This window comes from Gopherus flavomarginatus, chromosome 14, assembly GCF_025201925.1.
Source record: "Gopherus flavomarginatus isolate rGopFla2 chromosome 14, rGopFla2.mat.asm, whole genome shotgun sequence".
In the NCBI taxonomy this organism is placed as follows: Eukaryota; Metazoa; Chordata; order Testudines; family Testudinidae; genus Gopherus; species Gopherus flavomarginatus.
The window spans coordinates 36,604,185-36,619,780 of record NC_066630.1 but is presented as its reverse complement, the minus strand read 5'-3'; the positions used below and the strand labels follow the sequence as shown (position 1 = coordinate 36,619,780).

The window sequence follows — 15,596 nt, the reverse complement described above, 5'->3', positions numbered from 1 at the left end:
CTTGCACCTGCTCCCCTGCCATTCAGAAACCCCACAGCAATTATTAACCAATGTTCAAAATAAATACACAGCATTCAGGATATACATTGCACGTCCATGGGCCTGGACATTAGTACTCAGCACATGAGAGACAGGACTCATTAAACTGGAGAACTGAGGTTCATGAGGGTGAAGTGCAGAAATGACAAAATCCTGCTCTGGTCCTGGGGCCAAAGCACAGGGCTGCAGTGCATCTCCTCCACAGGGCCTCTGCTCCATGCTATAGGCTTGATCCAAAGCTCACTGAAGCCTGAAAGAGTCTCTGCGTTGACTTCGGAGGGCTTTGGGACAGGCCCTATTTGCACATTCTGCTAGGGCCCCGGGATCAATGTACATCTCGCGCCTCCTGGAACCCGGTTCTCCCCCACTTATGCCCTTTGCACTGGCACAGAGATCCCTTCCATAACAGCAGATGCAGGGGTCTCCATAGCACATGTGCTCAGTCAGGCCCCCTTCTCTAAGGGTTTAAACTGCACGGAGGGCCTTTCACTGGGCTTTCTCACCCGAGGAATTTCACCCCAAGTGGGTGTGCAATTGTGCACTTAACCCACCCGTACGATTACCTCAGCTGTGCCTGGAAACAGAGCATCAGCATGTGTAGGTGGTCAGAGATGCTCTCATATATCCTAGATGTTTTCAAGTTGGGCCCAAGCTACTGGAGCTCCAGCCTATGAGCCAGACAGTCTCTGCCAAGAAGCAACAACACAAACAAGCAACAGGTTCTTCCAAACTCAGAGCGAGGGGTGCAGAGCCCTCCATATTTCCTCTGACTTCTATTCTCTAGGGCTGCCAGAAAATAAACTCATTACACTCAATTTCCATGGATTTAGCCCAGCACAGTGAAGGACAATATGTTAGCAGGAGATGGCTGGGAATGCTGGTATTCTCAAGTATACCACCACTGAGGTTTGCTGTCCAAAACAGCCCGCTCTTAACAATAGACTCTGGGGTAGGGTGAACGAGGGATCCTTTGGAAGGTGGAGGGGATGGTCTGGGTACATGTAGCTACATATTAAAGCAGCAGGTGTTACTTTCTGGCTGGTAGCCTTCTGCGTTGTGCTGTGTTGTTTGGATTTCATGTCCACGCCTTGACGTATTTCAAACTGAAAATCTTTGAAAGGAAACCAATTTTCCATAACCTCCCTGCTGCTGGTTCTCTGCCACAGCTGTTCTTTGGCATCCCCACATGACTTGGGTATCTGTGGAACGTTAGGATGTACCTGGCAGATGAGGTCCCAGCCTTTACCCCCTTCCGTGGGTGAGAGCTGCGCCCAACACAGCGTTGCAGCAGATCGGACCCAGATTCTGGAAGGGACATTCTCAACAGCCCTCTAGAAACCCACCCTGGTCCACCCTCAACAGTGCACTAGTCAGGGCTTGGCCCAGAGTGGCTTCCAATGTATTGTTAGCTTCATAACAGGTTGAGGTTGGGAGCAGCCCCAGTGCAACCTGCCGGGACATAACCCTGCCTTTCACAGCAAATCTAGATGTGGTCTTGCTGTTACAGATGGGTACCTAGATCTGTATTTGGGCACCCAAAATAAGTGGCCTGATTTTCAGAAGTGCTAAGAAGCTGCCTCTTATTTTGGGTGCCAACTTGGACGACGTTGGCCATAACACCCATCACCTGGATACAAAGGCGCTGTGTGTGTAAGAAATGTGTATAGCTTGCTACTAAGCCGGCATATTATTAACACAAAGACTGGTGCGCTAGTTCTCCTGCAGCAGAAAAGAGGGGAGACGGGTCTCTTTTTGAAGGAAAGAGCACGGTATCTTTTTTGTTGATCTGCGCAATTACACTGCACTAGAATTACTGTCACCTCTGTGCTAAACTCTGGACTACATGCACGCCCAAGTCGGAATTCCCCTCCCATCATGCAAGCTTTTTACATATGCCTGTTTCTAAGGAACATGTACAACAGCAGCAGAAAAAATGGGCCTGAGCTGACATTCAAAGGCACAGCCTGAGCATAGGAAATGGCTGGTCACAAGCCAAGCTTTGAGCATTCTGGGCTCAGCGCGCTCTGGGGACAGGCAGGCACGGCATAACCCAGCCCTGCTCTCCAGCAACCAGAAACGTGGCTACAGGGCCGGCTCTAGCAATTTCGCTGCCCCAAGCACGGTGGCACACTGCGGGAGGCGCTCTGCCACTCGCTGGTCCCGCGGCTCTGGTGGACCTCCCGTAGGCTTCCCTGCGGGGAGCTCGGAGGTCCCGCGGCTCCAGTGGACCTCCCGTAGGCATGCCTGCGGAAGCTCCACCGGAGCCGCGGGATCAGCGGACCCTTCGCAGGCACGCCTGCGGGAGGTCCACCGGAGCTGCCTGCCGCCCTCTCGGCAACCAGCAGAGCACCCCCCACGGCGTGCCACCCCAAGCACGTGCTTGGCGTGTTGTGGCCTGGAGCTGGCCCTGCGTGGCTACAACCAAGGGCATTAAGTAATGGAATAAGAAGGGGACAAATTCTAGATCTCTTAACGGGGAGGCAGCTTCTAGCAACCAGGCTAAAGTTCTTCTGCTTAGTCTCCTGACTGGTGACCCATGCTGGCAGGCTGACTCTGTTCGCCGAGTGGCTGGAGTGTCCATGATCTGGGGCAGAGGGAACTAGGGACTGGGCCAGCGGAGGGCAGGCAGACAACCCCCTAGACCAGCCAAGTGTGGGGAGAAAGCTCAGGCTGATGTTTGTTTCGCTGTGAAGTTGCCAGTGAAGCCAAACTCTAAGTCCTCCTCTTCCCATAAGCCTAAACGCCAGCCACTTGGCCTCAGTCCCTTCTCCCCCTCTCCTAACTGAACAGGGCTTATTGAATATGAAAGGGCCCCTTGGTTCTCCGTGGACCCCAGTTCGCCTTCTCTAGGGCTCACACACGGGGTTTTTTCTTTTTGGACAGACTGGCCATTTTCCCCCTTGCAAGTTCGCACTGTTTGAAAAGGGTCACTGGGAAGCAGCGTAAGCATCGACTGGTCACTTGGGCCCTTTCTGGGTTCCCAGTGCCAGGTGTTCTCGCTGGCCAAGAGGCCAGGCTGTCCCGCCACTCACGGGCGTATTCCAGCCTCGAGTCCCTGGAGGGGGATGACCAACTCTGCCTGAAGTCTCGGGAGAGCTGAAAGGGCTTGAATGGGGTGGGGAGAAGGGAGTACCCGAAACGCGGGCCCATCTCACGAGGCTGTTCCCTAGCCTGTAACAGCATGTAACCATTCCCTCCTGCTTGGAAGCTTGGACCAGCACTGGCATCCACTTAACTAGCAGCTGAAAAAGCTACTGTACGTTTTGTTTTCATTAACGAGCTTAGCTGCAATGGAACTCACCTTACCAGAATGGCTGGGAATGAAGAGTGACAGCATCTTGGCATCACCAGCTAGTTCTCCTGTGCCCATGCATGCCCCAAAACACCACACACAATGGCTGAGGTGAGTGTGAACTTGGTTCCAGCCGGTGAGGACTGGCAATCAATTGAAGGATTGCAGTCAAACAACAACATATTGAGTGGGGGGAAGGAGCACAGGGGGGTGATGCAGGAGTGTCAATAACCTAGTCCCAGATTTGGACCTTAGCGTCCAAAATATGGGGGTTAGCATGAAAACCTCCAAGCTTAGTTACCAGCTTGGACCTGGTACTGCTGCCACCACCCAAAAAATTAGAGTGTTTTGGGGCACTCTGGTCCCCCCAAAAACCTTCCCTGGGGACCCCAAGACCCAAATCCCTTGAGTCTCACAACAAAAGGAAATAAATCTTTTCCCTTCCCCCCTCCAGGTGCTCCTGGAGAGATACACAGAAGCAACCTCCGTGAATCTAAGCAGAGGGAGTCCACCCTCTCTAATTCCAGTCCTGGAAACAAAAGCACTTCCCTCTTCACCCAGAGGGAATGCAAAGTCAGGCTAGTAAATCTAACACACACTGATCTCCCCCTGACTTCTTCCTCCCACCAATTCCCTGGTGAACTGCAGACTCAATTCCCTGGAGTCCCTCACTAAAGAAAAACTCCAACAGGTCTTAAAAGAAAGTTTTATATAAAAAAGAAAGAAAAATACATACAAATGGTCTCTCTGTATTAAGGTGACAAATACAGGGTCAATTGCTTAAAAGAAATATGAATAAACAGCCTTATTCAAAAAGAATACAATTCAAAGCACTCCAGCCACTACATCCATGTAAATACAAAGAAAACAATAGAAACCTTACTGTCTTACTATATTTGTACTCACAACTTGGAAACAGAAGATTAGAAAGCAGGAAACAGAAATCCTCCCATAGCCGAGAGAGATAGATTCAAGACAAAGGACTCACACCCAAAACTTCCCTCCACCCAGAGTTGAAAAAAATCCTGTTTCCTGATTGGTCCTCTGGTCAGGTGCTTCAGGTTACTTTTTTTTTTCAGGTGAAAGAGACATTAACCCTTAGCTATCTGTTTATGACACGGGGATCGTGCTGAGTCTGGTTTTCTATAAGGTCCTCTCTGATCTTGGAGAGGGTGTAGACTGAAAACGGCCGAGGCCCAAAGCTGAGAGGAATTACAAACACCAGGAAGGACAGAAAAATCCTATTAAGGAAGCTGGGGGTTGGTGAGCAAATAAAACCAGATTCAGCGCAGAAATACACACAGGAAGAAATAACCTGAACACACTGACAATGGGAGGGAGAAACACAGGAAGCAGTAATGGAGCACGAGAGACCCAGACAACAGCAAAGTAGACATGAGTTTGCATGCGCTATGGCAGAAAGTGGCCAATGGGTCAGGAAAGCGCATGTCCCTCTCCACACTTGGGACATGGCTGGGATACTGCACCCATGGGATACTGAACTCTAATCTCGGAACTTTGTGATCAGAAACATTCTCTCTGCTGCAATGAGACCTAGAGACCCTGACTGATCCTACAGCCCCACTGGGCCAGGCACTATATAAACATAGTGAGAACGACCCTGCTCTAAAAAGCTGATACTCTCACCAGGCAGGGACTGAGAAAAACAACACATTTCTACAACCAGGAAAACAAGGTACAGAGACACTGAAGTGACTTGCCCAAAAACACCCTGGAAGTTTGTGGCTAAGTGAGGGATTGAACCCTAATCCTCAAGTCCCTGTCTAGCCCCTTAGCCACAAAACCAACTCTGATGATAGAGACAAACTAGAGCAAGTTCAGAGAAGAGGCTCAAAAATGCTTCCAGAAAGCTAACGAGGGAGATTAACGAGGGAAAATACAAAGAGCTCCGTAAATCTAGCTTGGCTAGGCAGCTGCTAAGTGGGATGTGAAGGGTGTATAAGCTGATAGCCACTACAAAGGTTTCCAGGCCATAAGTGCACAGGAAGCAGAAGAATGAGAGTGGTACAAGGACATTCAGCAAGGTACCGGGATGAATTTCAAAAGGGGGAATCCAGGCTGATTTAAGAGACTTCTTATCAGATCTACGAGGCTGTGGGATAGACTCACAAGGGAAGCAGACCCACACTAAGGCACTTAAGGATGAACTGGGTAAAGTGCTGCAAAATACGTGGCACATGGAACCATCCTGCCCTGACACAGCTGGCTGGGTAAGATGATCTAATAGGTCTTTTTCTGTTTCATGTCTCAAAGCTGCTGGAGCTATTACAAAGCACATCGCTGCGATTTGATCAAACTGGGCTACGTTTAAGGGACTAGAGAAGCTCGGCCTCATGAGACTCAGTTTTCAAGCACCAAGCCTCAGACAGATTAATAGCACCATGGTTTGTTCCAAAAGCTTCCTGACCCAAAGGGACTCCAGTTCGGACATGTTGTTCTTGGCTGCAGGTGCTGGAAAATGATGATGCTTTGAGCCTTGGTCAATGTGCTTTCCCTGGAGCTGTGCTCCACACAGCAACGGCCACTGCCTCTGAAAGGGAGCACAGTTTGCATTTGCACAGCTGGGGCTGGCGTTCAGGGCCTGGATTTCTGAGGCACAATACCATCAGCTGGTCAGAGTCTGATGAATTCAGCAGCCGCCTGTTAACTGCCCTGAGCCTTTCTGCTCTCTGTTCACCAGTCAATCACTGTCACTTCACAGCAGCCCGACACGACCAAGACAGGCGAACTCTTCCTTCAAACTGCCACCCCAACATTCAGACATCAGCCACCAGCCAACCTCTACTGCAGTCCTCCCATAATTCTTTGCACCGGGTCACATGGCGCTGCTAAAGGAGGCAGCTTAGGAAACAGTACATAGGTTTATGGGATGCTCTGGGTTACCGAGGCAGAGGGAACAGGATGGGGTTGACTAAACTGTCCCCTTCCCCTAAGGCAATTGGTGATGTTCACCTGGGGGTCACAGCCCAGAAGGCAAGAACAAGCCAGCTTCGTAGGTCCAGTTCCAGCCGTCCCAATTGTATTGATACAGCCCCATTGCCACAGTAGCTGAGCACTCACCATCTCTCCTGTGCGAGGCAGGGCAGTGCCGTTAGCCCCAGTGTATGCATGAGGACCCGAGCCACGGAGGGGCTTGGATACAGAGTTGTTCCTGATTAACTGCCCTTGAGTGTGGACACTTCTATTCCAGAAGAAGAGGGCCTTGTTCCTGTTTAACGAGGGGTAAGCGAAGCAGGAACACGACACGCTTGTTCCAGAAAAAGCGTGTCCACATACAGAGTTACTCAGCGACAGCTATTGTGCTTTCACGTCACAGCCTGCCTGAATGAGCACTAATTTCCAAGTATAGACAAGCCCAAGGTGGTCACACAAGGAATTGAACTCAGGTCGCCCAAGTGCCCGGCTAGCACCCTCACCACTAGGCCAGGGGTAGCCAATCTGGGGCTCCAGAGCCAAACGCGGCTCTTCAGAAGTTAACATGCGGCTCCTTGTACAGGCACCGACTCTGGGGCTGGAGCGACAGGTACCAACTTTCCAATGTGCCGGGGGCTGCTCACTGCTCAACCCCTGGCTCTGCCCCCACTCCGCCGCTTCCCTAAGGCCCCTACCCCTTCCCCTGAGCTCCTCCCCCCCAGCCTCCTGCACGCCATGAAACAGCTGATCAGGAGCTGTGGGGAGAGAGGGGGATGCCCTGATAGGCAGGGCTGCCAGTGGGTGGGAGGTGCTGGGAGCAGGGTGGGGGAACTGCTGACGTATTGCTGTGGCTCTTTGGCAATGTACACTGGTAAATTCTGGCTCCTTCTCAGGCTCAGGTTGGCCACCCTGCACTAGACCATCCTTTCATACAATAGGCAAAAAATGGTGCCATTCAGGCTAACAAGGGAAACTCCAATCTTCCTCTCTTAATACTATTCCAATAAGGGAATCTGTTTTCTTCCTCACTTCAACTCCAGCATCGCCCACAACTTGTCTTCGCATTCTTGGTTGTTAAGGAAGATGCTACCACTCACCACTCCCTCCTCCGCGTTTCTAGGGTGCTTACCAACTCTTTGCCCACCGAGGGCCCCAAAGAACTGCACAAAAAGGAAGGAATTTTGCCTCCCTGTTAATTAGACCAGCATCATCGCCATTCTGCAAGTTGGGAAACAGACACCAGAGAGAGGTTTATGACACCCCCAACATCCACACTGAGTAAGCTGTACAGCCTGGAACGGGACACTTACGTTCTCCTGACTCGCAGTCCGTTGCTCTAACCACTAGGCAACACTTTCTGCTGCTAAAGACCACCTGCCACAAACACTCATCCATATGGACCATGAAGACTACTGGCTTCATCAAGGCTAATGGATGTAGACAGAATGCCTGCAAACATTGGAAAGCTATAAATAGATACGTGACAGGAGTGGAAACAAGGACACACCTTTTACTTCCACCGAAACGTATTCAGTGTAGGAGAGATTTTATTTTTTTGGGTGGAGGGACAGAATGGAAATATGATAATTTTGCTAAAAATACAGGGATCGTTGGTCTATATAAGGCTGTAACGTATTCCATCTTAATTGCCAGGAAAACATGTGGAGTAAACTAATATCTCAAAATAGCTCCCTGCTGCACCCGCTGGGAAGATGAAAATCAAATGATCAGCAACATGTGAGTAGCATTATCCAGCACAATGGGGCCCTGCTTCTGATTCAGAACTCTGGATGCTGCTGTCATGTTAAATATTAATAGGTTTGCTCCATACTAAGGACCCCAGATTTCCACCCATTAAAACCCTACCAACCAACACACAAGGGATAGTAATAAAATCTAAAAAAACAAACAGAGGTTTTGCCCTAAAAAGGGAGGTGTGCCAGAAACCCCATGAAATACACTAGGGACTTCCCGACTGCTATTGGCCCACAAGGAAGGTGCTCAAATACTATGGTGATGAACGGCAGCACAAACCCCCAAAACAGGCCACTCCACCAACCACATGCAGCCATACAGAAATCCTTTGCCCCACCACTGAAATGCATCCACCTCTTGGATGGAACACAGCAGCTGTAGTAACAGCTCAGAGCAACGCTACACAGTGCGGGACAGGAAATGAAGCTATAGAGCCAGCTGGTCCTGCAGGAAATGGGATTTACAACAATGCCAGCTGCTGTGATTTTTATCGCAAGTCATAAGAACATAAGAACGGCTGTACTTGGTGAGACCAAAGATCCATTGAGCCCAGTATCCTGTCTACCGATAGTGACCAATGCCAGGTGCCCCAGAGGGAATGAACCTAACAGGTAATGATCAAGTGATCTCTCTCCTGCCATCCATCTCCACCCTCTGACAAACAGAGGCTAGGGACACCATTCCTTATTCATCCTGGCTAATAGCCATTAATGGACTTAACCACCATGAATTTATCCAGTTCTCTTTTAAACGCTGTTATAGTCCTACCCTTCACAACCTCCTCAGGTAAGGAATTCCACAAGTTGAATGTGCGCTGTGTGAAGAAAAACTTCTCGTGATATCAGGTGGGTTTCTTAGACCCTTAGCTGCTGGAATCAGGAGACTGCACCGAAATCTCAGCTTTTATTTAAAATTAAAAACGTACGTTTCCAGTCCTTGTGATTATGGAGAAAGGCTTGAAAATGTGAAGTGACAGCTCCCTAAAGGGTCAGAAACCAGAATTTATTATTTTTAAGCCAATCTCACAATGCTTTTACCTGACAGTTTTTGATCTCTTGAGGCAGGATATTGAGTAGGCAGAATTACTCAATTTGGTATTGGGCTAGGGCATGCCAGAATCCCGTGTCTGAGAGAAAGATCTCCTACCATTTTTATATCCACTTACTCGGTTTTATCTCATATATAAAAGACCGAGGCCTTGATTCTCTGTTCCTCTGTCCCTGCACAGGAACATGGCAGTACATGGCACAGAAATGGATTTAAGTCACCTTCATACTCTCTGTAATATTTTGGGCAGCTGGGATCTGCCAGAACTCCAGAATAAATCACAGCAGCCACATGGCTACTCACATTTATGATCAGGCTGCAATGGGTCCCCAACGATCAGGCTCTTAGGGACCCCATCAGCCAGGTGAGACTAGCCCGAGCACAGCACAGTCCAGCCACACTCTCGTCTCCCTATGCACAACCCCCAAATGCTCCCTCTGCTGGGAGCAGGGCTGAGGAAGAGCCTTTCCAGCAACTCCACACTGACCAGTGCACCGGATTCACAGGGTGTATGTATTCCACTTCCTCTTCAGGCTGTTTTGGTGGTTTAAGGGGGCCAAAAACCCACAAGGAATCTGGCCCCTATTCTGGGCATGAATTCTGTATTATTCCAAATTGCATCAGCAAAACCATGACACCAGAGGGGCCTGTTTTTCTGCTAGCAGCTGATTTATTGTTTTTTAAATGAGATTTTCACTGGCACCTCAGTAACATGATTAGACAGAATCCCTGTGGACCACATCACAGAGAGCTCATTTTGCCCTCGTTGCTTCGCTCCATGCAATAGACTTGGAGCAGCAGAGCTGAGTAACCCTGTCTGCAGTCGGAGGACCCCAGCCATAGTTTTAAAGTGAGTAGAGGAGCCCAGCACAGGGTACCAGTCTCACAAATCATTTCTCCCAACTTGCAAAACCCAGCCAACAACAAACCATTCCTACCCCCGCGCTGAGCAAATGCTACAGCCTTAATTAGGATGCCAAAGACCCTTATTAGCGCTTCAATTTGGGAGATCGTTGAAATTACTACCCTCAAAGCACTGTTATTTAAACTCTACATTAGCACCACTCTGGAAGAGGGTCAGGGGAACAGAGCTGTGCCCTTGGGCTAGCCTCACTCTAAGAAAATAGCCCGGTTGTTGGCAGGGGGGGGAGAGATAAACCGGGCTGAAGAACAAAAAGTTAGCAGGGACCAACAAGGTGAAATTTATGGAGAAGCTAAAGCAAGATGAATGGATTATAAAGCTATTCTGATCACTTAGTCTGACTTCCTGCGTAAGCATAGGCCATGCACCCTCCCTGAGTTAATTCCTGTTTGATTCACATCATATGGTTCTGTTTCTAATGGGGAGTAAATGCTGGAAAGAAAAGCCAGGGGCTCAAGGAAGGGGATCTTCATCTGCTTTTGGGTTAAGCTGATCCCAAAGGGTTAGTTATTTGAGTCTTGCTATTACAGAAGGGCCCTCTGGGGGGTAGGGAACTGCCTCAAAACCAAACTGTACAAGGTTATTGATCCCTTTAATTACAGAAGTTATCTCTGGCTCCAAACACCTCTGATCACACCTCTCAGTTGCTCCAGATTTCGCAGAACATCTTTCAGCTGGACCAGGCTGCCTATTTGTCTGTGCTACAAAGGTAGACCCCTGTGATGTAATCTAATTAAAATATGACCATGCAGATTATGGTTGCTACCACTGTTACATGAATGCAACAAATCTTATACAAAGTGTGATGTATGGCCAGAACGGGTTAAGCATCCTGCAGGATGAATGACACAGATTCAACCATTAGAGACAAGGGAGTGGTAATTAGGGCCACTCCATGGTAAATAGGCTAGATGAACTTTGAAATGCAAACCTAAATTGTTAGAAATTGGAGGTGATACCAATTGTATGTGTGTGCTCATATGTTAGCCACGTAAACAGACAGTTCCTGTTTGTCACTATAGCTGTTGATTCAGAGATCAAAAAGGAGTATTAACATTTAAATGAACTGTAAACATAGGATATCGATGTGTTCCTCTCTCTTTGAAATGTACAGCAAATCACCAGAGAACGATGGAAAACGGGCAACTGCCTTATGTTAATCTGTGTGGATAATTACTGGTGATGCTTAAGAAACGGATTTACTTCAAAAGTCCCCATAATTGCTTATTGTTCGCCAAAGGACTCTGAGGCCACGTCCACACTACAGAGTAAAATCGAAATTAATAAAATCGATTTTATAAAACAGATTTTATAAAATCGATTTTACGCGTCCACACTAGGGCACATTACTTCGGTGGTGTGCGTCCATGGTCCCAGGCTACCATCGATTTCCGGAGCGGTGCACTCTGGGTAGCTCAGTAAAAGAATGGGACCAATAACTTCGATTTCCGTCCACACTAACCCTAAATCGATTTAGTAATATCGATTTTAGGGTTACTCCTTTCGTTTAGCTGGAGTACAGAAATCGATTTTAAGACCCCTTAAAATCGATTTTAAGTGCCTTGTAGTGTGGACGGTGTTTAAATCGATTTAACGCTGTAGTGTGGACCTGGCCAGCTGTCACAAGACAACCTGGTATTGTATAAAAGACCTTTGGGTCCCAATCCTTTTGTCTCAGACCTGCTTGATGCTTCATGCAAGAAGGGCTTGAGTCATGCGGCTGAGATCCCAGTCCTAAACCGGAACACCCTGAATACGAAGATTGAACTATAACCTATGAACGAATTCTGAAAAAACTCTTTGCAATTACAATGCTCGTCATCTCTACTACGAATTCAATCTCAAGAGCTGTACTCATGTCTGTATGTATACTGAGCCTTTAACCAATACTCTGTCTCTTTTCTTTAATACATTTTAGTTTAGTTAATGAGAACTGGCTGTAAGCATGTATTTGGGTAAGATCTGGAGTATTCATTAACCTGGGAGGTAATGTGTCCGATCCTTTGGGATTGGTAGAACTTTTCTATATGATGAATAAGATTTTCAGTAACCCTCATCATATTTGACTTGGGTGTCTGGGTGGGGGCCTAAGGCTGGGTGGCTTTAAGGGAACGATGTTCTTGGCTTCTGTGCAACGAGTGAGGTATTCTAGAGCCTGTTTTGTGCTGGCTTGGTAAATCAAAATATTGGAATATCCACCAGTTTTAGGGATTGTTTGCCCCATTCTTTGCAGTGCACCCTAATTGAGCAACCTCACTTGGTTCCCCTGAGACCCTGCTCACAGCCCCTTTCAACAAATACAAAGAGACTTCCCCTTAACCTAGGGGCTGCTGCAAGGACCTGGGTGTCATGAGATCACTTCTGCTCTCATCCCTGCCGACTGCTGCACGGTATTTCCACGCGCTTTGAAAAAGGCGGCTTCACCACACTCACAGGCAGAAAGCTTCCCTTAGAACAGGTCTAGAGTTGACATTATTATAATCTGTCTGTCACGCTGCAATGCGCGACAAAATGCAGGTGGGCTACCTTCTGGTCCTTCGGCACAGTTTGATTGTTGGTGTCACAAAGGTACCCATCAAACCTGCCAATGACCCATTACAAAGTGCAACCCCCTTCTCACATCACAGCCAGTACACAGGAGAAAACCACCTCTCTCCTCTCCTTTCCATAACCTGTATGGAATTCTTTTAATCCTGCAAAGAAAGTTAAACCAATGGTAAGAGTCATTTGCGTCCAAACATGGAAGAGAAGTTTGGTATTTTTAATCTGTCCTAGAAAGAGCACTGGACTAAATAAAGATTTCTGCCAAGTGGGGCACCTTGAGTTACAAGCACAAAATGAGGAAAAGTTCCCCAAGTAGCAGAGCCTGCCCAGGATGAACACAAATTTAAAGCGCCATAGCAACAGAAGGGAGATTTATTAGAGATGTTCCATAGTCCTCAACAACTGGGGAGCGCTGTTAGGGGGCCTAAGGAAAGCTTGTGCTGGCAGGGTGATGAACCTAAAAGGGAGGGCCAGTCCAGAGCCTGCAGAGCCTCACTCAAACACCCCCGAGAGAGAGAAAGAGAGGAATGGAGGCAGAGGAGCCAGAACTCCTCATCTCTAACCCTGAGGAGAGAGAGGGAAACACAGAACAGGGGCCAAGAAGCTGCTCCTGTTTACACCAGGTCTGAATTTGGTCCTATGTCTCTCCATGCCTTGTGGTGTTTGACCTGGATATGTCGGACTGGATTTTCAGTAGAGCTTCAGCTGCCATTTTCGGCACCCAAGAACACAGCCGGAGCTTTGGAACAGCTCAGCAGGTGAGCGCTTCGGAAAAAATCTGGCTCCAATTGTGGGTGCTGAGCATTTGAAAATCTGGCCCAGGCAGTATTTGCATGAAGTTAGTCTGCTAGCTCCGTGGGGCAGAGACCTTGTGAGCCACTTCCAGTGGAAGATAAGCATTGGCCATGTTGCCACTGCTACACATGACCAGATAGTCCAGGCTGTGAAATGCAAAGAGGGGACAGGATAGAAACAGCAGGATGAGACTCAGGGCTTGGCTACACTTGAGAGTTACAGCACTGGTGGTGGCTTTACAGCGCTGTAACTTACTCCCCGTCCACACTGGCAAGGCACATACAGCGCTGTATCTCCCTGGCTACAGCGCTGGTTGTACTCCACATGGACAAGAGGAATAAAGAGAACAGCGCTGGTGCTGCAGCGCTGGAGCGCCAGTGTAAACAGTGATTAATCTTACTACGCTGTAACTGACCTCCGGAATTTTCCCGTAATGCTTTTAACTAAAGAACTCTCTTTGTTTTGTTGTGAACTTGGGGCTCCCGGAGCTGCTTATCTAAAAACAAACACAGCAATTGTTTGCTCGAGCAGAGGCAGGCAGGGAATGTCCACAGCTAGCAAAACAGCACGGCAGGGGGCGGAGGGTGGAGTCCGTCGGAGCAGCTGCTTATCTAGTCTGAAGGCTATCTGCATTTAAGAGTGAATGAGAGGGGGTGGGGGAAGTGGTCGGAACTTGCAAGGCAGGGAGCTGACACAGAGCTTAGCTACACTCGAAACTTCAAAGCGCTGCTGTGGCAGCGCTCTGAAGTGTGAGTGTGGTTGCAGCACCAGCGCTGGGAGAGCTCTCCCAGTGCTGCACGTACTCCACCTCCTCATGGTGATTCGCGGCACTGTTTACACTGGCGCTTTACAGCGCTGTATCTTGCAGCGCTGGGGGGGGGTGTTTTTTCACACTGCTGAGCGAGAAAGTTGCAGCGCTGTAAAGCGCCCGTGTAGCCAAGGCCACAGTGTCGGCTCCAAAAATCCACTCTCTCTCTCTCTCCCCCACGCTCCCTGTCACACTCCACCCCACCCCATCCCCTCTTTTGAAAAGCACGTTGCAGCCACTTGAACGCTGGGATAGCTGCCCATAATGCACCACTCCCAACACCGCTGGAAATGCTGCAAATGTGGCCACACTGCAGCGCTTTCCCTACACAGCTGTACGAAGACAGCTTTAACTCCCAGCGCTGTACAGCTGCAAGTATAGCCAAACCCTCAGAGCAAGTCACTGGGTCTCTATCAATCGGAGATGACCTGTGCAGGAGTGGTACAAAAGCAGCCAGCCGTTCTCTGCAGAGCACACCAGGAATGGCGTTTGTCAGTGTGCCTCGTTGCATCTGACAGCGGCTTCTCTACGGCCACAGCAACATGACAACAGTTCAATGGAAAGTTTAATTAAGACATGACTAATTTTTATGTAGCTCCTTGGCTTGTGTTTTTTCAAAGGCTGATTCATGGCATATTTTCAGCTCTTGTTAAGCTTAGTGAGACAGAATCATTGCACCTGGGAGCCAATCTGACTGCTAGAAACAACACTGAATCGTAATCTTCCGTTGGGGTTATCTGGCACCTCATGTAAGACATTGCAAGCACCAAGTCTGGGGATATTTCTTTCGCTTAACTGTAGCCTCCATTGTTGTCATCTGGACTGATCGTTAGTGGCTCATTACTGAAGGATTTTACCTACATTCTGAAGGAGCTTTAACATCATGCTTTCTCCCACCTATGCCAGTTCCTGCAAGGGAGTTCATCACTTCAACCCCATTACACACACAGAGTCTACACTCGTCGATTTGTCCTTCCATTGCAATCCCGTAACGTTTACATCGTATGGGGTACTGCAACATGATGTTGCCTCAAACCAATTTCAGGGCATGAGATCCCATGATGACATGCCGAGGGTCCCCAAAGCTACATCAGCCCACTGACCATCCTGTATCCAGACGAACCTGGAAATATCAGGACAAAACCTTCCTGTTGCCATAGCAGCACCTTACTGGGAGTAACACTGGCCAGTCCCAGTTCCCTGCCCCAGCCCCCATTTGTGGATCCCAGCCAGCTGCTCTCTAAACGGGAACAATTAGCATTCAGGAGCAGTGACCACTCCCCCTTTCCAGTTGGAGGCAGCCCAGCCACTGTCAGCAAAGTTCTAACAATGCGCTGACCTAACCTTCGCTAACTTCACAAAAGCAGAGTGTCTAAGGCCTGGTCTACACTACTCGTTTAAACCAAATTTAGCAGCGTTAAACCGATTTAACCCTGCACCCGTCCACACAACAAGGCCTT

The 15,596-nt window shown here is 48.7% G+C and overlaps 1 protein-coding gene across 2 annotated transcripts in view; it reads right to left on the bottom strand.

Annotated features, from left to right (window-relative positions):
- The window catches only part of CPNE2 (copine 2), a 176,140-nt gene that overhangs the window by 102,407 nt on the left and 58,137 nt on the right, over positions 1–15,596 (bottom strand). The window lies entirely within an intron of this gene.